We start from the raw sequence: 21,864 nt of genomic DNA, 5'->3' as shown, positions 1-21,864 counted from the left end.
CAAACCGTGGGTGTCTTGGAAACAGTATTTCACCTATGGAAACACATAGAGGTGAAGACTGAAATCTTCCTTGGAGACAGGAGGGAATTCACCCAGGGATGCACTAGGCAAGAGGCAGGAACAGGAATGAGTCCTCAGCTTGGGGTAGAGGAAGTATGCTTCAGTTTTTATGCAAAAACAGACATGATCAGTCCTCCTGGTGGTTTGCCTCAGGAGTGTGGGGGAGTCTACAGAGAGTGTCTGACTCAAGAATTTCCAGGAGTCACATATGAAAATTAAAGAGCAGGAAACACATAAACGATTCACCTTGATAAATCATTTTCTGCATTGTCTGTTTTAATTTCCTCATAAATACGATTTATATAATTGACCTTTTTGTACTTTTAAGATTTCTATAAAAAAGAATTATAAGTAAAACTATATAAGAACACAAATATTTTAAAAACATTTTTAGAATTAAGATACAATATAGATTTATTTTTCTTCAGAGAATGTTATTGTGCTCCAACACACTTTGACAACCACACCACACTATTACAGGCTATTTGGAACTCAAAGGAGTTTCATGAAATGTAAGCAGGGTAAAGAGAGAAATGTGTGAATTTGAAATAAAAGTGATGACAGCATAATCAGATGATCTAGCAGGCCACTGTAAGTTTGCTTCAGCAATACCTATAGAAGAATACATGAAGGACAGATGTTTAGAGAAAAAATACATCTAGCATATGAGAGAAATCATTAATATGTCATCTTCACATTACAAAGAACACTAAAAATCTACCATAATGGTTTCTGTTTTTAAAGTTATTTTTACACATCTAAAAACATATGTATATCCGCTACTACAGGTGTATCATAAAACATCTAATTTTATAAGAAAATATACTAGCTACATGTAAGATTAAGAATATTAAAATATTTTGAGCTTATCTCTATCATGTAAACAAAGTAAAGATGAAACAAATCAATGCCAGGGGCATCTGGGTGGCTCAGTCACTTATGCATCTATCTGACTTCGGCTCAGTTCATGATCTCCCAGTTTGTGAGTTTGAACCTTGCAACGGCCTCTATGCTGACAGTGTGGAGCCTACTTTGGATTCTCTGTCTCTCTTTCCCTCTCTGCCCCTCCCCTGCTCATGTTCTCTCTCTCTCTCTTTCTCCCTCTCTCTCTCAAAAAAATAAATACATGTTTTAAAAAATGACATCTTGGGGCACCTGGGTGGCTCAGTCGGTTGAGCGCCGACTTCGGCTCAGGTCACGATCTCGCGGTCCGTGAGTTCGAGCCCCATATCGGGCTCTGTGCTGACAGCTCAGAGCCCGGAGCCTGTTTCAGATTCTGTGTCTCCCTCTCTCAGACCCTCCCCCATTCATGCTCTGTCTCTCTCTGTCTCAAAAATAAATAAACATTAAAAAAAAATGACATCTTTATTTAAATAAATTAAATTAATGCCAGCCACCAAAGGGTATCCCTTCTTTCCTATGTTACCATTCTAATACTTCCAAGGAGTATTTGTTCATCACTATTATATTATTATATTTACAATTGGATAGCTTCTAATAAACTCATTCTTTTATTTTAAGAATCCTTTTTATGCTTATTTGTGAAAAATGGATTCTGAGTTTCCTTTTTGTTTCTCTGAAATCAAAGGAATGTTAAATTAATGGCTTCTTATAACAAGATAAATTACCACTGTTAATAAAATTATACACATATTAATTTTAGAGATTCAAAATACATATTTCAAGGGTATCTCACATAGACGAAAAATATGAGCAAGCATACATCTAATAGCTACTAAATTATATTATAGTAATTATTTGTTATAGTAATTATTTTAAAGATATTTAAATAAAGAAAACATAGGTTTCTTTTCTCTGTGGTTTTTAAAATAGAAACCATATTTTAAATATGATAGAAGTCTAAATTTGATTCTAAAAACAATCATATGAAATCTATGTCATTTCATATTAAATGTAATGATGTCCATAAAATAAAAATTTTTAAATACAAAATATAGCATAAAAGTTATTGTTGGTTTAAACATTGCAGTGAACCAATCGAAATTAAAAATAACTTTAATACTGAGAAAAAAAGTCTTCCGCTTTCCTTAATTATGTAGGCAATTAAAAAAGTCTTGCCTGTGCTTAAGTAATCAAAAGTTGATGGGTTTCTAAGATTAACAAAAATGGTTCAGCATATGTATTATGTGGTGATCCTTTTCCATTTGGCTGAGATTTTTAGCAGTATACAGAAAAAAAACATTCTCTTGCAGACAATATTACATTAGAAACAAATTTAGAAACATGCTCACATTTTCAAATTTCTTAGGGAACTATTCTAACTTTATCATGTGTTTAAGAGACTGTTGTTTGTTTTTAAATGAATTACTCTACCCATAAAACATCTCTGGTTGAAAAAAGTAACTTAATGTATAAAATATATAAGTAAATACATAAAACTTGAACATGTCATACAAAGTGGTATTTCTAATTTGTAATTCATCAAGTTAGTTTTGCCAAAGAATTGCAAATAATTCTATTTACAGTGCTGATTCTCACTCTGATTTTCTGTATCCTAGTTAATATTTCCCTAAATATTTCCAATCTGATTCAGAAAATAGTGCAGCTCTGCATTAGTGCTGAAGATAATCTTGCATTAACATCCTAATTTCTAATTTAGTCAACAAATATTTATTTAGGGCTTAACACATATCAGGAATCTTCCGAGCATTGATGAGATTGCTGTCTCACTCCCAGTGAGCTGCCATTCCAGCGGAAAATGACAACCAATGGAAGGTGGTAAGCGCAATAAAGAAAACAAAGCAGGGACCAACTACCAAAAGGGTGACATAGGAGACCCAGCCTTTCTTTCCCCCAACAAATATCAGCAATTAGACAGAGATCCATTAACAAAACATGCTCTTGGAGAACTCTAGAGTCCATTTAAGAAATTTTAGCAACACAGGGGTGCCTGGGTGGCTCATTAAGTTAGGCGTCCGACTTTGGCTCAGGTCATGATCTCACAGTTTGTGAGTTTGAGCCCCACATCGGGCTTTGTGCTGACAGCCCAGAGCCTGGAGCCTGCTTTGGATTCTGTGTCTCATTCTCTCTCTGCCCCTCCCCCACTTGTGCTCTCTCTCTGTCTCTCAAAAATAAATAAAAAATGTAAAAAATTAATAAAAGAGAAATTTTAGCAACACAGTGGTACAAAATAGTGAGTATAATTGCATGAGAAGAGAATAGAGACAGTTTTATTTTGACTGCACCATCCTATTTCTCAAGCTGACATTGTTCAGTGCCAAGCGGTAACTTCCCAGCTAAAGAATATTCATTCCCAGTAAAGGAAAAGCAGAATAAGGGACCAGCTTCTTCAGTCTTTCAGGATGCTGCACAAAGGTCCCACATCAGTTTCACTTCTCCCAATTGATGAAGCTGAGATATATAGAGATGGCTAACATCAGGAAGAAAAGCAGGGGCTATTAATAGCAGCCATGCAGGGGGAGCAATTGTGGTTCACAGAGACCTGCCCTGCTGACCAATTCAGCAGATTTTGTCACTGAATAAGCAACCAAGAGCCAACACAGCTGCCACAGCATCCCTGAAGATTTCACACCCTTCTTTTCACAAATATCCCATTGTCATCAAGATAACATAAGCATCACTGGAGTCCCACACGGAGAAGCAAAGGAGAAAAGGGTAGAGAGCTTATTTAAATAAATAATGCCTGAAATATCCCAGACATGGGGAGAAATTTGAACATCCACGTTCATGAAACTAATGGGTCACTTCAAGATTTCAGTCAAGAATGACCTCCAAGACACATGATAATAAAACTCTGTGAAAAAGACAAAGAGAATTTTAATTCTCTCATACAAAGGAACCCCCCTATATGGCTATCAGTGAATTTTTCAGCAGAAACCTTGCAGGCCAGTAGAGAATGTGTATTTTCAAAATACTGAGAAAAATAAAATGCCAACCAAGACTATTTTACCCAGAAAAGCTGTCTTTCAGACACGAAGGTACAATTAAGATTTTCCTTAATAAGCAGAAACTGAGGGAACTAGACCTCCTTATAAAAAATGCTGAAAGAAGTCCTTTAAGTTGAAATGAAAGGACACTAATTAGTATCATGAAAATATGAAAGTGTTGTACAAAGTGTTAAACGATAAGCATATAGTCAGATTCAGAATACACTAATGCTATCATTTGGTGATGTGATAAGAACTTAACTCAGGTATACAGGTTAAAATACAAAAGTATTAAAAATAGCTATAGCTACAACAATTTGTTATAGGTGTGAATATAAAAGTATGTAAGTAATGACAACAGAAACACAAAAAGGGGAGTAAAGAAGTAAACTTTTCATACAACTTTGAAATTGTTATCAACATAAACTGGATTAATATATATGTAACATGTTTTATTTAAGCTTCATGGTATGCACAAAGCAAAAAAGTACAGTAGATTCCCATAAGGTAAGGAGAAAGAAATCAAAGCATACCATTCAGGAAAACCATTAATTCACAAAGGGAAGTAGTAAGAAAGGAGGAGAGGAAGAAAATAATGCAACAAACCCAGAGAGGAAAAAAAAAAAGTAGGATTGTATTAGTAAGTTCTTACTTATCAGTAATTACTCTAAATGTAAATGGAATGAATTTTGCAATGAAAAGACATAGAGTGCCCACTTCTTCACTGGATTGTTTTTTTTGGATGTTGAGTTTGATAAGTTCTTTATAGATTTTGGATACTAACACTTTATCTGATATTTCATTTGCAAATCTTTTCTCCTATTCTATCAGTTGCCTATTAATTTTTGATGATTGTTTCCTTCGCTTGTGCAGAAGCTTTTTATCTTGATGAGGTCCCAATATTAATTTTTGTTTTTGTTTTCCTTGCCACTGAAGACAAGTCAAGTAAGAAGTTGCTGCTGCCAGGGTCACAGAAGTTGTTACCTGTTTTCTCCTCCAGGAATTTGATGGTTTCCTGTCTTACCTTTGGGTCTTTCATCTATTTTGAGTTTATTTTTGTGTATGGGTAACAAACTGGTCCAGGTTCATTCTTCTGCATGTCACTGTCCAGTTTTCCCAACACCATTAGCTGAAGAGACTGGCTTTTTTCTATTGGATATTCTTTCCTGCTTTGTCAAATATTAGTTGGCCATATATTTGTGGGTCCATTTCTGGATTCTCTATTCTGTTTCATTGATCTCTGTGTCTGTTTTTGTGCCAGTACCTTACTGTCTTTATGACTACAGGTTTGTAATACAGCTTGAAGTTAGGAATTGTGATGCCTCCAGCTTTGGTTTTCTTTTTCAAAATTACTTTGGGTATTTGGGGTCTTTTCTGGTTCCATTTAAATTTTAGGATTGTTTATTCTGGCTCTGTAAAGAATGATGGCGTTATCTTGATAAGGATTGCATTGAATACATAGATTGCTTTGGGTAGTATCGACACTTTAACAATATTTGTTCTTCCAATCTATGAGCACAGAATGTTTTTCCATCTCTTTGTGTCTTCTTCAATTTCTTTCATAAGCTTTTGATAGTTTTCAGTGTATAGATCTTTTACCTTTTTGGTTTATTTCTAGGTATTTTATGGTTTTTGGTGCAATTATAAATGGGATCAATTCCTTGATTTCCTTTTCTGTTGCCTCTTTATTGGTATATAGGAATGCAACCAATTTCTGTGCATTGATTTTATATCCTGGAACTTTGTTGAATTCATGGATTAGTTCTAGCAGTTTTTTGCTGGAATCTTTTGGATTTTCCATGCAGAATATCATGTCATCTGTGAATAGTGAAAGTTTGACTTCTTCCTTGTCAATTTAGATACCTTTTATTGTTGTTGCTGTTGTTGTCTGATTGCTAAGGCTAAGACTTCCAAAACTATGTTGACTAACAGTGGTGAAAGTGTACATCCCTATCATGTTCCTGAACTTAGGGGGAAAGCTCTCAGTTTTTCCCCTTTGAGGATGATATTAGCTTATGAGCCTTTCATATATAAGAAATGGGAAAAAGACATGAATAGACACTTTTCCAAAGAATTCATCTAGATGGCTAACAGACACACAAAGGGATGCTCAACATCACTCCTCAGCAGGGAAATACAAATCAAAACCACAATGGGATACCACCTCACACCTGTCAGAATGGCTAAAATTAACAACACAGACAACAGCAGATGTTGGTGAGGATGTGAATAAAGGGGAACACTTTTGCACTGCTGGTGGGAATGCAAACTGGTGCAGCTGCTCTGGAAAACAGTATGAAGTTTTCTCTAAAAATTAAAAATAGAACTACTCTACAACTCAGCACTTGCCCTACTAGGTATTTATCCAAAGGATACAAAAATTCTGACTCAAAGGGGCACATGCATCCCAATGTTTACAGTAGCATTATCGACAATAGAAAAGTATGGAAAGAGCCCAAATGTCCATCAATTGATGAATGGAAAAAGAAGAGGCGGTATATATATACAATGGAATATTACTCAGCAATGACAAAGAATTAAATCTTGCCATTTGCAACAATGTGGATGGAACTACAATGTATTTATGCTAAGAGAAATAAGTCAGAGAAAAACAAATATCATATGGTCTCACACATATATGGAATTTAAGAAACAAAACAGATGAACATAGAGGAAAAGAAGGAAAAAGTAAGATAAAAACAGAGAGTGAGGCAAGCCATAAGATGCTCTTCAATACAGAGAACAAACTGTTGGTTGCTGGAGTGGTGTTGGGTGAGGGGATGTGCTGACTGGGGGAAGGGCACTTGCTGGGATGAGCACTGGGTGTTATATGTAAGTGATGAATCACTAAATTCTACTTCTGAAATCATTATTACACTATATGTTAACTAAATTGTATTTAAATTTTAAAAAAGGGAAAAAAAGATATAGAGTGACCTAACAGATAAAAAACAACCTAACTATATGCTGCTAACCAGAGACACACTTCAGCTTTAAGGATACATGAAAACTCAAAGTGAAATGATAGAAAAAGATATTCCATGAAAATGGAAATCCAAATAAAGGAAGGGTAGCTATACTTACATGAGGCAAAATAGACTTTAAGTCAAAAGAAGAAAGAACATTGAAACTTCTAAATATATTAAGCAAACACTAACAGACATGAAAAAGAAATAGACAGAGGCGCCTAGGTGGCTTAGTTGGTTAGGCGTTCAACTTTGGCTCGGGTCATGCTCTCGTGGTCTGTGAGTTCGAGACCCACATTGGGCTCTATGCTGACAGCTCAGGGCCTGGAGCCTGCTTCAGATTCTGTGTCTCCTCTCTCTCTCTCTCTCTCTCTCTCTCTCTCTCTCTGCCCCTCCATGGCTTTCTCTCTCTCTCTCTCTCTCTCAAAAATAAATAAATAAACATTAAAAAAAGAAAAGGAAATAAACAATACAATAATATCAAGGAACTTCAATACTCAACTTTCATAATCTGATAGATCGTCTAAACAGAAAATCAAACAGGAAATATTATACTTAACCTATACTTTAGACCAAATGGACCTACATATATATACAAAACATCCTATCTAACAGCATCAGAATACACATTATTATCAATCACACATGAAACATTATAAAGGATAGATGATTTAGTAGGTCACAAAACAAGTCTTAACAAATTTAAAAAGAATGAAATCATACAAAATATCTTCTCCAATCACAATAGTATGAAACTAGAAATCAATAATGGAAGAAAAATTAAAAATTTGCAAATATGTAGAAATTAAATACACTCCTGAACAACCAATACATCAAATCAAAAATTAAAAAAAAATAATCAAACTTTCTTGAGACAAATGAAAATGGAAGTACTATATGCAAAATCTATATGATGTTGCAGAAGCAGGTGTAAGAGGGAAATTCAGAGTGCCAAAACCTACATTAAGAAAAAGAACCATCTCAAGGGCACCTGGGTGGCTCAGTCGGTTAAGGGTCCAACTTCAGCTCAGGTCATGATCTCATGATTTGTGAGTTCGAGCCCTGCATCAGGCTCTGTGCTGACAGCTCAGAGCCTTAAGCCTGCTTAGGATTCTTTGTCTCCCCTCTCCCGCACTCTCTCTCTCTCTCTCTCTCTTTCTCTCTCTCTCTCCCCTTTGGCTGACAAAAACAATAAAAGAGATACAATATAATACTAAAAAATGATACATTAATCTAAATATGGAAGAAATAAAAAGAAAAAAGGAACTAAAAACAGAAGGGTCAAACAGAACAACAACAAAAAGAGTAAGAGAGTAGATCTAATCCAAACCATGTCACTAGCTACATTAAATGTAAATGGAACCATATCACAATTAAAAGGAAAAGCTTGTCAAACTACATTAAAAAAGAAAAGGGGGGCCTGGGTGGCTCAGGAGTTTAAGCATCTGACTTTGGCTCAGGTCATGATTTCACAGTTTGTGGGTTTGAGCCCCACATCAGGTTCTCTGCTGTCAGCACAGAGCCTGCCTCAGATCCTCTGTCTCCCTCTCTCTCTTTCTCTCATAAATAAATAAACATTAAAATATTTAAAAAGTAAAAGTAAATAAGTTAATCATAATGGATACTACATAAACATTAAAACAGTAGATTAAGATTAGTAAAGTGAAAAAATATATACCATAGAAACACTAATCATGACAAAATCTGAATAACTGTATTAAAGTAGAAAAGTAGACATCAAAACAAAGAGTCCTAGGAGTAGGTAGCGCGGACCATTTTGTAATAATAGTTGATTACTTATGAAGATCTACCAATCAAATTACTTTCCCCTAATATAGAGATTCCAAATATTGAAAACAAAACCTGAAAAAACTAAAAAGAGAAAGAAATCCACAAATTTAGTTGAAAATTTAAATATCCTTCACTCTAAGAGAAAAAAAACATAGAGCAGATATAAAAAATTTGAACACTTATCAACTACTTTGACATAATTAACAATTAAAGATCAATAAAAACAATAACTGCAAAATATACATTATTCTCAGTTGAACACCTCAAGTAACCAGTACAAAACATTATACCATTATATATCAAATGCATATTATTTACCATTTATAATCAAATTCACCATTATAATCAAATGCACATGAAACATTCAACTTGATCAATATAATAAAATGTGTTTAGATTCTAAAAAGAGAAATCCACATGTATGTACAAAGTACATTTATTTATAACAGACAAACTACAACAACTGAACTGTCCATCAACTGGTGAACCAATAATTGAAATGTGACAAATTCATATAAAAGAGCATTATTCAGTATCATGGGAATAAGATATTGATACTCACAACAGCATGAATAAATCTGGAAAACAACATGCTGAAATAAGTGTGTTGTTAAAGGATTAAAAACTGTATTCCTGCATTTATTGGAGTTTATAGAATAAATAAAACTAGCTAATGTCGAAATCATTGAGAGTAGGAGTGTTATCCAAGTGTAATTTTGCCTGGGAGGGCCACAGGGTAGCTTTTAGGATGACAGAAGTTTTGTCTCTTGATAGGTTTGTATGGTTCACAAGGTCTATGCATTTTTTTAAAACTCTTATTTAATACATTTAAGATTTGTTCATTTCACTGTATGTAAATATTACCTCAAGTAAAATGCGTGTTTGAATGCATGTAAAATTTTAAGGCATATTAGATTTTTTAGCAATAAAAATCTCTACACTGTTTTTGAATAGAAGTACAGGTTAATAATGATAAAATTATGACAGACCAATACTTTATACATGCTACATTAGTGTCTCTGTAATATGTATTGGTGTACATGTGCAATTTTTATATATTTTTCAAAAATAGATAACTGTGGATGTTTTAAAATGGTAAATACCACTCTAACAGTATAGGGTACTATATGAACAGTATAGGGTTCAAACTGTTTTCAAATATATGTTAATACTTTTTTAAACTATAATAAATTCAACTAAATTATAGAGAAAAGATACCCTAACTTTTAATGTAAAACCCAAGATAATATGGTAGTATCTTTCTACAAAAGTCTTTTTGGCAATTCTGTATCATAAAACCATTAATTTCTTTTAATTAGGATTTCTAAAACTAATTTAAATTTTTTTTAATTGCTGGACTATGGCATCTTGAAAAATAATAATTTCCTGTCCAATTGCAAAAGTAAAGTGCACTATTATATTCACTTGACTTTCTTTAGTCTTGCTTCCTATACTCCTATTCACTCCAGCAATATTATTAAGTTCTGAGGTTGATTATATGGGTTGCTTTGTGAAGAGGGACAAGCAGCATTTCAGACAGCTAAAAATAATATTCTATTTGGGTATAAGTGAAATACTTATACTTATCATCCCCTCTGAAAAATGTGCACTAAATATTAGAATTAAAATGTTCAGTACTTTAAGCCTGTTCTGGAAAACTAAGAATTAGCTTACTGACAGTTAACATTTTTGCTATATCTTTAAAATAACAGTTTTAAATTATGCCTCTCCATTCACAAATCAAAGTTCTTTAAAAAGTTCTCAATCATCAATTATGAGTAGAATAACACTTTTTCTCTCTTTTTTCTTTCATGGTTTGAACTAAAACAATGTTACAATGTTAAAACATTTTTTCCCAACATACTATGTAATCTGAAAAAAGACTGATATACAGAAACTAATTTTCATATGTAATTAACAGAATCAGACTTTAAGGGTTATGTTTGTGAAAAATACATTAATGATTATAAGATAAAATATAAATATTGATTTTGTTATTCACTATAATTTTGACATGCACAACTTGAATATTTTAATTAAATCACTAACTTAATCTAACATATTCAATAAAATTTATATAACATGAAAGTACTGTGAATTATGATATACATAATAAGTGGATTACATGCGTGATGGAAAATCTTTTATAAAAAATATGAGATCTATACGTTTTTCTTCTCACAGTGTTCTCAGCAAAATCATCACCTTTCTTTTTTATACTCTCACATTAAAAATATTAATCCTGTGGGGCACCTAGGTGGCTCAGTCGGTTAAGTGTCTGAGTCTCGATTTTGGCTCAAGCCACGATCCCAGGGCTATGGGATGGAGCCCCGTGTCAGGCTGAGCATGGAGCCTGCTTAAGATTCTCCCCTCTCTCTCTGTCCCTCCCTGTTCATCTCAAAAAAAAAAAAAAATTTTACTTCTTGCATATTGTTTGCATAGAAGTAGTCTGATTTAGGCTAGAATTGCGCAGGTAAAAGCTTGTCCAGTATCAGCTACAAGTTCAGGTATAGGATGTGAGTGAAGCTCTCCAACACTGATGCCAGTAAAGCAGTTTAGATGAAGACAAGCTCAAGATTGAGTGCTTTAGGACCTGCCTCCTTAACCTGTCCAGCCGTGTTCTTTTATCCCATCCCTTCTAATTACCTTCTCCCACATAATTACAAAGCCATCAAGCTTTTATACATATAAGTTTTCTTCTTCCACCTATCGTTTGCCATCACTATTTTAAATATATGACTCCAATTCTCAGTCAGAAAACAAGTGTTGGGAAGGAGAGATGTTAGCTTCCTAGTCTTGAAGAACACTTTGTTTATGGTGGGAGGGGACACTCAGGCAAGATTTACATTCTCCAGGTTTGTTTCTCCCTGCCAGCCTGCTCCAGTGCAAATATCCTTCTGCCACCCTTCCACTGCCCAGTAATTGAACATCTGTTACTTTGTTCCTCTATTTACTGTCCCTGGTCTCCAGTTCCAAACATATATGAAGCGTAATATCCCAGATGTCAAAGTGGTGGACTGTTTGCCCACTAGGAAATGGTGAAAATGTATTTTATAGAAGAGAGAAAATATGAAAACATAAGTATTAGGAAGGCAATGTGGAAGTCTCAGTCTTAAAGAGAGCCAAAGAGGATTAAATAGGAGTAACTATAGAACAAGGGATAAAAATGCATCTCAGTGTCATTTTTGATGGAAGGAAGGAAGGAAGGAAGGAAGGAAGGAAGGAAGGAAGAGGGAGGGAGGAAAAAAAAACAAGATTACTGGGAAAGTGGGAAAGAATGACTACTATGTCAAATATTAAGGCTAACTGTACTTACAAATTGTCACTAACTGTGAATTACAATATTTTGTAAGGCGTAAAATATGTTTGTCTCAAAATTTAGGTTTAATAGTATAAACATGTACATAGCTATATGAAGTAGTATAAACTGTAAGAAGTGGAAAAAAAATAAAACAAACTCAGTTACCTGTGGGGAAAGATTAGAAAGGATGGGAACATTGATTTAAGAATGACAAACTTGTATTTTTTTATTAGTATTAACCAGGGCCTCCTCGATTGTCTGTAAACAAAATAATGGGAGCTACATTCATAGGAATTTAGCCTTCTGCATCACTATATACAGATGTTCCTTATTAGGAAGTAGGGTAGTAAAATGAGCAAATATTATCATTGTTTCTTTTTTTTAAGAAATGGGGAAATCTCATTATATAGAAACATACATTCTCTATTATTATGTTTCCCACAACATTCATGGAAACCATCTTTCTTCCTCAAATGAACACATAGTCCATATTTTTAAGGAAAATTATCACCTAATTTGAAAACTTGCTTAAATTTTTTTCTTTTAGAATTAGAACTTAAGATCAATACTTCCATCTATTAACTGTCACATACACTAAACTTGTGGATACAGGAGTTTCACTGGTGGTGCAGAGAAAGAAAGAGTTGTAGTTCCCACACAGAAAATCATAAACAGGGGTGTCTGGGTGGCTGAGTCAGTTAAGTGTCCAACTTCGGCTCAGGTCATGATCTCATGGTTCCTGAGTTAGAGCCCCACGTCGGGCTCTGTGCTGAGAGCTCAGAGCCTGGATCCTGCTTTGGATTCTGTGTCTCCCTCTCTCTCTGCCCTTCCCCCATTCATGCCCTGTCTCTCTGTGTCTCTCAAAAATGAATAAACGTTAAAAAAATAAGAAAATCCTAAGCATCTCAGATAAAAAGAGATGACTCAAAATATAAGAGTTCTATGGCCCTCAGCATAAAATTATTGATAAAAAAAAAGAAACTACTTAGAAGATGTCTGAGGATATTCCCCTGCCCAAAACACGGATACAAGTATACAAACTATGTGGTATATGTAAGATATAATTTATAAAGAATAGTATAGGAAAATGGTGGTGGTATTATTGACTTGGGAGCTTCTTGTGAATCCAATAGCTCAAAGTCTAAAAACGAGTGAAATCAATTATTTAATACATTTGTATGAAATCAGAATTTGGAAATGTACTGTAAATATATTTTAGTTACTTCAAAAAACTTTAAATGATACACTTTTCATACTGGATCTCATTATCTAATTTCTTGCATATGTGCATACATAGAGATATATATGTAAGTGCATTGAACTATGATGTCTCATAGAAATAAAACAGCCTGAAGGGAAGCTATAAATTAGTTTTTGTGACAAGTGTGACATTAGTGGAATACAAAAAGGTAAATTTTAAAATCAGCCATGATTTATTCTTGGTAGAGGGGTACTTTATAAGGCAATCAATAAAAATTGCATATTATCTCTGGTTTCAAGGAATCTCTTATGTTTAGATAAGAAGCCACTATATATTGTCATTCATATCTGAGAGTGAGTCCTGGGAAAGTGTATGTGTCTGTGTGTGTCTGTGTGCATATGCGTTTAAGCTCTCTGTATGATTCTGACGATCAGGTTTAATAAGTGATGTAATAACTTATCCAAAGATGTGATGCCAGGGTAGTTGATAAGAATTGAGCCTACCAGCTTCAGCATAATTTTTGGGATCACCAAAGCTTAAAAACTTTTGATGACACCTGTGTCAACATGATTTAACTGTTTGTTCTACAAAATTATTATTCCAGACAATATGACTAATAATCAACACATCCAATAAATAATTTCACTACTAGGTTCAGAAAACATATTTATACTAGCTTCCTAGTGTTACTGTAACAAATTACCACAAACTGAGTGACTTAAGAAACAAATTTATTCTATCACAGTTCTAGAGGCTAGAATTCTGAAGTGAAGGTTTTGGCAGCATCATGCTCTTGGGAAGGTTCTTCCTTGCCTCTTCCTAACTTTTCGGGATTGTCATCAATCACTGATGTTCTTTGGCTGGCAGACACATCACTCCAATCACTGCCTCCATCATTACATGACAGGTCTCCCTGGCCAAGATGGTAAAGTAGGTCCCATATTTGAATTAAGCTCTAATTCTTTTTCACTGAGCTGCAGAATATTGAATTTATTTTGTCTGAAAGAAATGAGGAATTCTTTTTTTTTAATTTTTTCAATGTTTGTTTATTTTTGAGAGATAGAGACACAGAATGAGTGGGAGAGGGGCAGAAAGAGAGGGAGACACAGAATTCGAAGCAGGCTCCAGGCTCTGAGCTGTCAGCCCAGAGCCCTATTTGGGGTTTGAACTCACAAACCATGAGATTATGACCTTAGCTCAAGTCAGATGCTCAACTGACTGAGCTACCCAGGCACTCCAAGAAATTAAGAACTCTTTTTTGTGAGAAGATTGGTTATTCAGTAACATTTGAAAAGTCTTATTCTTAGGGAAAATCTGCCATGTTATGAATGACCTGTTAATATTTCTCTGTCTTTCTTAATCTCTTTGTTCTTTGAGTCTATAAGGGCAGAGTACAGAGCCAGCTACAAATACTTTTTAGGCTGGCCCTGATGATGACAAGTTCAGAAAGTTTTATCAGACTGGCATCCTTATAAGGAAAATTCTACATTGGGGCACCTCGAACTTTAAAAAAATTTCCATATTTTCGTCTTGTTTGTTTGTGAGGACCTGATTTCAGAAGAGATCTCCTCCCTAAATATCCCCTTTACTGGGATTGAAAATCTGAAACTGTAGACAGCTAATCATTAGTTTGGGGCCAAGACACCAAGGAAGCAAACCACATCTGGACCAACCAGTGCCCAATTCATTTCAGGCCAAGTCCTTGCCACCTCTGGCCTGGATTCAACGTTTCTATAAACTTATATCATGTGTTTACTTTGTCTAAGGGGCATGATATTGATGAACACAATTTGGAATTACAGTGGTCACACTGGAGGACTTTTGATGGGAATGGAATTGTTTGAGAGGTACCACAGAAAAAAAGGGATCAGTAATCTAAACATCCAATGATCTCCTTTATTTTCATTATGAGGAAGCTTCCAAAACAAACTCCGATCATAACATTGTTTTTTGAAATATCTTTAAGATAAAAGTAAGAACTGAGGATGATGTTACTTATTTTTTAAATATCTTTAAAAGTAAGAACTGAGGATGATGTTGACATTACTTAACAGTTTGCTCCTAGAATTATTAACCAGGAAGATTAGATTAAAAACCAGTAAATAACTTCACTTTTGCTTTTGAAAATTCTGTTAAGAAAATTTTATGGGCAAATAATGTGTTCACTTGGCCAAGTAGCTTTCTATCCTCATCAAGGATTTCCTCAGCGGAACAAACTGCTCATTTTTCAGGACAAAAATCTGCTCATCACGATCCTCTTTAAGATTTTCAGCCTACTGGGTTCACCAATCCTACATACTCTGTCAGGAAATTTTTCCAGTCCTAACTGGTAGCCTACTTTTATATATCTGCTCTGAAACCCTCAAGCCAAGACCCCCCAAAGTCTACAAATTATTTATCAAATTCCTTTCAAGAATTGAAGGACATTACTGAGGTGATGTCATGGTAGAAATTCTTCTATGTTAGCAGCAAATGTAGTGAATTCAACTTTGTTTGATCAAATTTAGTTTAGTGATCTTTATTCAAATGTGACAGTCAAAACAGGTTAAAATACCCTATGGTGTTTTATCTATTAGAAAGCTCAGACAAGGGATGCCTGGGTGGCTCAATGGCTTAAGCAACATGATCTCACAGTTCATGGGATTGAGCCCTGCATGGGGTCTTGAACTGATAGCACTGAACCTGCTTGAGATTCTCTCTCTGGCTCTCTCCCTCTCTCTCTGTCCCTTCCCCACTCCTGTGCACATGCAAATGGGCACACACTCTCTCTCAAAATAAATAAACTTAAAAATAAAAACAGAAAGCTTCGCCAAAAAGTAAACTTTAGGGGTTCATTAAGAAAGCAAAGAAGGTTTCCAATTTAAATATAATTCCCGTGTGTTAGGACCACTGTTAGTTACTTATTAGTTAATTAGTTAATTGAATGATTTTTAGAATCTAGGATTTCTTTTTATAATTCAAAGCTGATTCAAAATGATTCACATTTTGTATCCTCCTATTTATCAGTTAACTGCTGCAAACGACTTGGAAATCTGGGAATTATAGATTGTTCCATTTTCCTATATTCATTCTGTTATAACCAGTATTAACAATGGAATGATATTCAACAAAAATGAGTTTTGCAATACTTTCCAATATAAGGCTTTTTATAAGATGTATATGGATGCATAGACAGAAAGATGAGATAGATAACAGATGACAGAAAGATAGATTATAGATGATAGAGATTAATATGTATATACACACATATACATGTATAGATATACAAATATACTGATACAATAATAATGGAAATTTTCATTTTTATCAAGGATTGGCACTACCATCTATATGTGTTAGGTTGAACAGATATTAATATGTGTTGCATTTCCATAATGCCAATAACTTTAAAATGCAGATGGTGTATTAAGTTGTTTTGTGTTGTTTTTCAAAAGTATTAAAAAGTTAAAAGGTTTTATTATGGAGAATACACACAATTATATCTGTATCATAGGTAATTTAAGAATAGGTAGTTCAAGGGGCACCTGGGTGGCTTAGTCAATTAAGCATCCGACTTCAGCTCAAGTCGTGATCTTGGAGTTTGTGAGTTCAAGCCCCACGTTGGGCTCAGTGCTGACAGCTCAGAGCCTGGAGCCTGCTTTCGACTGTGTGTGTGTCTCTCTCTCTGCCCCTCCCCTGCTTACATTTTGTCTCTTTCTTTCTAAAATAAATAACAAAACATTAAAAAAAATAACAACTAAAGAAGAGACAGTTCAAGTTCTTTACCTATGGTCACATAGAATTTTAAATTGAATTATAGTCAACTAGAAATAAGAGTTAATTTTAAATACAATACTTTTAAGAGAACTGTCCTTATGTTCTTTTGAAAATCACAGAATATACTTTTTTACATGAACTGATTTAAAAGGTTAATAAGTTTGCAAAGATTTGTTATAATAAAAAAATTAGTACCTTTTGAATCCTTCTTGTCTTCTTGAATCTGATATTTACAGCAAAATAATTTTTTTTTACACTAAGATGATTTCAGTGTGGTAGGTTTTTGTTTCTTTTTTAAACACAAATCATCAAATTATTACTCACACCAATAAGTATTTCTAACTGTTAACACATAGGAATTTCAGCATTTAATACTACAGTGTATGAGGTGAATGTTTATTTACTTCCGTAGAAAGAAATGCACAAATATAATATATGTTAATCTGTATGACACATGTCAGTTTTGAAAAATTTCATGATTCAGGTTCCTAAATTTAGATAGTTATATTTTCATGTATCTGTACATTTTCCTTGATACAAAAAGTCTGCTCTGCAGCCATAGATTAAAAAAAAAATACATCACTCATCGAAATGATTCTTTTGCAATGAATATGCAGGGGAAAATAGCTTACTGTAATGATAATGGTAAATGTCCACTTTTACCTCATATTCTTGGTGGAATTTATTTCTAATTATTAGCTTACATTACAAAATTTATTTAACATCATCAAACTAGACAAAATAAGACCATTAATATATTCAATATAAGAAAGGCTATCAGCCTAATGAGTAAAATAGGATAAAATTTGAGGAACATCAAATGAGTTCATTATCAATGTTGAGGAAGAATTTCACATATTATAGAAAGAATCAGCAATTAAGGTAGCATTCAACCGACAGAGAGTTAGGAGACAAAGAACTTAAATATTGCCATAATATTTCTTTTCATGGAAAGAAACTTTCATTACAATGATCTGGGATGGATTATAATATTAGGCAATAGAACACAAGGCATTCATTGGAAAATAGTCATAAATTTACCATCACCTAAACATGTCGGCACAATAGAAAGATGGCACACAGATGTCCTATATTAGGGGGTGTAAGGCTAAAGCTATTTTTACAACAGCCGTGAAATTTAATGGCAAATCAAAATGAAGTGAATTGCAATGATTTAGCTTCTAATAATTAGACCTTTTTTCTCCTGTAAGGAAATGAGTTTTAACTCTGAAACCTATGAAAAATAAAGTGTTTTAAAGAAAATCATCATATCAAATAATGAAATTTGGTGTGGTATGATATATCTGCTCATGTCTTAGCTTATGAACATCAGTTTTCTTTGGGATTGATCCAAGGCAGTAAGAATCTGGCTGCACCAACTTGATTTACTGGATTAAATTATTTTATTATTTTTTAAATTTTATTTATTTCTTTTGAGAGAGAAAGGGAGAATGTGAGTGAAGGCAGAGAGAGAGGAAGAGAGAGAATCCCAAGCCAAAATCAAGAGTTGGATATTCAACCAACTGAGCCACCCAGGTGCCTCTAAATTAAATTATTTTAAAAGAAAATTATACAGCTAAGTTTAGGAATATTGAGGAAGATTGATCATTAACCAAAGCACAACAAGGGCATAGGTGAAACTACAAGAATGGTAGTTAGAACAAAAGGAGAGATCAAGGCATTTAAGTCAGGGGACTGACAGCCTTCTGTTTTTTGAGTGAGAGAAATGGCCAAAATGGGTCTCATTCCGTTAAAATGAAGGTGTTGGTAGCACTACAATTATTCTGCAAGCTGTAGGAATAATTGGTTTTCTTGTCTTTTCCAGCTTACACGGGTTGTTCCCATTTCTTAGCTCTTTGTCCTCCTTCCATCTTAAAGAGACCAGTGAGTCATATGTTTCTCACATTGTGACACTCTTACAGTGTCACATTCCTGACTTTCAATTTATAAGGACTCTTGTGAATACATTGAGCAGTCCCAGATAATCCATCTCCAGACCCTTACTTTAAGCATATTTGCAAAGTCTGTTTTGCCATGTAAAGTAGCATATTCATGGATTTGTTTTTTGAGGGGATGTCATTATTGTGCCTACCACAGGTATAAATGGAAAAGCAGATTTGACAGGACATAGGGTAAACATATGCTTAAGGTTTGATAAATACTTCAAATTACCCAAGTAATTTTGCTGATTTACATTAATTTACTTGCAATTCATGAGATTCCCAGTCATTTTCCATCTTTACCAACACTTAGCCCTTCCAGTATTTTTTATTTTAGCCATTCTGGGTTTGTAATGGTATTTCATTTATTTTAATTTACATATAACTTCAGAGAAATTATTTTGAGCACTTTTCATATGCCTACTGGAAACCTGAAACATTTTTTAATTATATCTCTTCAAATATTTTGATTATTTGTACTGAATCTTTCTTATGGATTTCCCAGAGCTATTAATATATTTTAAATTATCCCTCTTTTTCATTTTTTTAAATGTTTATTTATTTTTGAGAGAGAGAGAGAGAGAGAGAGAGAGAGAGAGAGAGAGAGAGAAAACGGTGGAGGGGCAGAGAGAGAGGGAGACACAGAATCCAAAGCAGGCTCTAGCCTCTGAGCTGTCAGCACAGAGCCTGATGCAGGGCTTGAACTCACGAACTGTGAGATCATGACTTGAGCTGAAGTCAGACGCTTAACCAACTGAGTCATCCAGACGCCCCAATATTATCATTGTTTTGAAAAACATACATGTATTGTAAGTATCTTCTCCCAGTTATTATAAATTCTGTCTTTTGGTAAAAATAAGTTTTAAATTTCATGAAATCCTATTTGACAATATTTTTTCCTCCTTTAGTTATTGCTTCCTGTGGCCTGTTCAAGAGAAATTTGCCAGGATTATTATGACATTTTTTTTTTACTTTTTAATCAAAATACTATTTTTAATTGTATTGAATTTTCTGATTTGAAAATAAGTCCACTGTGTATTTCTGTTATCAGTAAAATTGATAAATCTCCACACTTGTTTTTTCTCTGAATACTGTATATATTATTCTTTCTTCTATGCTTTACATAATTCTTAACATTCATACTCAGTGTTCTAAATACAGTATTGAATGATATTTTGTATGTCATTATTTTAAGAAAAAAATAGTTTAATTAATTTTTAAAAGTACAGTCACACTAATTATTTATATCCCATGTAAAGTAAAGCATTCAAGGAGATTACCAATTAGAAATAAAATACTACTGTTCTTTTTTAAACAGCAATAAATCTTCATTGTTGAATTCTAGTGATGTGATTCATCTAGTATGATCCTGGTCACAGATTATAGAAATGCCATTTCAAAATAGCTTCAATAATACAAAAATACATTATTTCAAAAATGGCAAATACAATACAGTCAGCTCTAGAACTGAATGATTCAATAACTCTTATATGTCAGTATAGACCCAGATTCATTCTTATCTCTTCAGTGATCTCTGATTTTAGCGTATCCTTAGATAATTGCTGATGTCTCAGGTTTCCAATACCAATGAAAAGCTATTCAAAGAAAAAAAAAAAAACACTATACGTGTTTACGGTCTAGAAGTAAATGGTGCTTCAGCAAACTTACTTTCACACATCATTGGCCAGAAATGTGTCACAAATCCCCTTCTGAATCATTTTGTGATGAACAATACAGCAGTTGGATGTATAGCTAAATGAAACTGGAAGAGTTTAAGCATTTACTTATTAATTATATATAATAAATGATGTAATAGATGCTGATTTTTACCTAAACTGTAGCTACTCCCTTATTCTCCATTTCTAAATGGGCTCTGGAAAATATGTTGACCAAACAAAATGTAATATATATATTATATTATATTATATTATATTATATACATATACACACAATATTTCATTGAAAGGTGCATATTCATGGTACTAACATTTTTATGTCCAGTTATTATAACTTGTTATTAAATTATAACTTCTATCCAACATTTCTATTTGATTTTTTCTCTCTCTCTCTCTTTACCTCCTTCCCTCTCTCTCTTCCTCTCCCTCTCCCTTTCTCTCTCCATTTCAGATTGCTTTTCCTCTCATTCTCTTTCTTGATCATAGTAGAGTTAGTTCTATAATTTGTGTTAATGTGTTTAATATTTTATTAGCATTTATTTTATAGAAGAATGTATCTTACTCATTTTAAAACTCCCGAAAATTATCAATTTGATTAAGTAAATACATTCTGAAAATTCACATGAAATAATTTAGATAAGTAAATAATTGCTAAGAAAATAATATCATTTTTCTTAATTTTATTCACTGTTTTATGTTAATAAAAGTAACATTACAAAGCAAAACCACATCTTACAAATCAGAGTGAAAGCGGTAAAAATAAAAATAACAGTAACAAAATATCTATTAGAGATTAACTGAGAGTCTCATATGTTGCTGGTAGAAATGTCAACTATTACAATTATTATATTCAGCATAGAAAGCAGTGCGGCAATACCTATTAAAATTAAAACTAGAAATAAATAATAAAAACTAGAAATTTAACCCTTAAGGATCTACACAACACAAATAAAATCAACGATGCTGAAAATATAGGTATTTGTTTATTGCTCAAGTTAAAAAAAAAAACTAAACTGGATTGCCTGGGTGGCTCAGTCATTTAAGTATCCAACTCTTGATTTCAGCTCAGGTCATGATCTCATTGCACATGAGATTGGACCCTGCATTGGGCTCTGCACTGACAGTGCAGACCTTGTGTAGGATTGTCTCTCTCCCTCTGTCTCTGCCCCTCTCCCACTCATGCTCTCTCAAAAATAAAGAAACTTAAAACAAAAAAAACTAAACTATAAAACACCTGAATGCTTATTAATAGAATTAAGATTGGT

At 33.6% G+C, this 21,864-nt stretch overlaps 1 long non-coding RNA gene across 1 annotated transcript in view; it reads right to left on the bottom strand.

Annotated features, from left to right (window-relative positions):
* Positions 1–531: 531 nt before the first annotated feature.
* Positions 532–21,864, bottom strand: part of LOC125923119 (uncharacterized) — a 200,367-nt gene continuing 179,034 nt past the window's right edge. The window contains exon 4 of the long non-coding RNA XR_007457910.1: positions 532–672. This is a non-coding gene — a long non-coding RNA (uncharacterized LOC125923119). The remainder of the gene's footprint in view (positions 673–21,864) is intronic.

The sequence above is a fragment of the Panthera uncia genome, chromosome B1 (genome assembly GCF_023721935.1).
Source record: "Panthera uncia isolate 11264 chromosome B1, Puncia_PCG_1.0, whole genome shotgun sequence".
NCBI classification, from domain to species: domain Eukaryota; kingdom Metazoa; phylum Chordata; class Mammalia; order Carnivora; family Felidae; genus Panthera; species Panthera uncia.
Note: the sequence above shows the minus strand (reverse complement) of the source record. Positions and strands in the feature narration are given on the sequence as shown.